We start from the raw sequence: 1,122 nt of genomic DNA on the forward strand, positions 1-1,122 counted from the left end.
GGACCAGTACGGACCAGTATGGACCAGTACGGACCAGTACGGACCAGTATGGACCAGTTCCCATTTTTCACCCTAAAATCCCCATTTTTGCACCTAAATCTCCCGGGGTTTTTCCCCCCAGTCCCTCCCAGTTCCCTCCCAGTACAAACCAGTTCCCCTTTCACCCCCCAAAATTCCCATTTTTACCTACAAAATCTCCATTTTTCACCCTAAAATCGCCATTTTTGAACCTAAAAATCCCAGATTTTTCCCTCCCACTCCCTCCCAGTATAAACCAGTATAAACCAGTTCATCCCAGTTCCCATTTTATCCCCAAAATTCCCATTTTACCCCCCCAAAATCCCCATTTTTCACCCTAAAATCGCCATTTTTGCGCCCAAATCCCCCGGGTTTTTTCCCCCCAGTCCCTCCCAGTACAAACCAGTCTGTCCCAGTATAAACCAGTACAAACCAGTCCCATTCCCCCCCCCAAAATTCCCATTTTTGCCTCCAAAAATCCCCATTTTTCACCCTAAATCCCCCAATTTTTTTCCTCCCAGTCCCTCCCAATATAAACCAGTATATCCCAGTACAAACCAGTATAACCCAGTTCCCTCCCAGTATAAACCAGTTCATCCCAGTTCCCTTTCTATCCCCAAAATCCCCATTTTTCCCCATAAAATTCCCATTTTTCCCCATAAAATCCCCATTTTTCACCCTAAAATCGCCATTTTTGCGCCCAAATCCCCCGGGTTTTTTCCTCCCAGTCCCTCCCAGTATAAACCAGTCTGTCCCAGTATAACCAGTACACTCCAGTCCCATTTTCCCCCCCAAAAATTCCCATTTTTCACCCCTAAAATCCCCATTTTTGCACCTAAACCTCCCGGGTTTTTTCCCCCCAGTCCCTCCCAGTACAAACCAGTATAACCCAGTACAAACCAGTCCCCTTTCTATCCCCAAAATCCCCATTTTTCCCCATAAAATCCCCATTTTTCCCCATAAAATCCCCATTTTTCACCCTAAAATCGCCATTTTTGCGCCCAAATCCCCCGGGCTTTTTCCCCCCAGTCTGCCCCAGTCCCTCCCAGTATAACCCAGTCCGTCCCAGTCACCGGTAGACGCCGACACCCCCCGCGCGGGCCC

The sequence above is a fragment of the Geospiza fortis genome, unplaced genomic scaffold (genome assembly GCF_000277835.1).
Source record: "Geospiza fortis unplaced genomic scaffold, GeoFor_1.0 scaffold1108, whole genome shotgun sequence".
Classification (NCBI taxonomy): Eukaryota; Metazoa; Chordata; class Aves; order Passeriformes; family Thraupidae; genus Geospiza; species Geospiza fortis.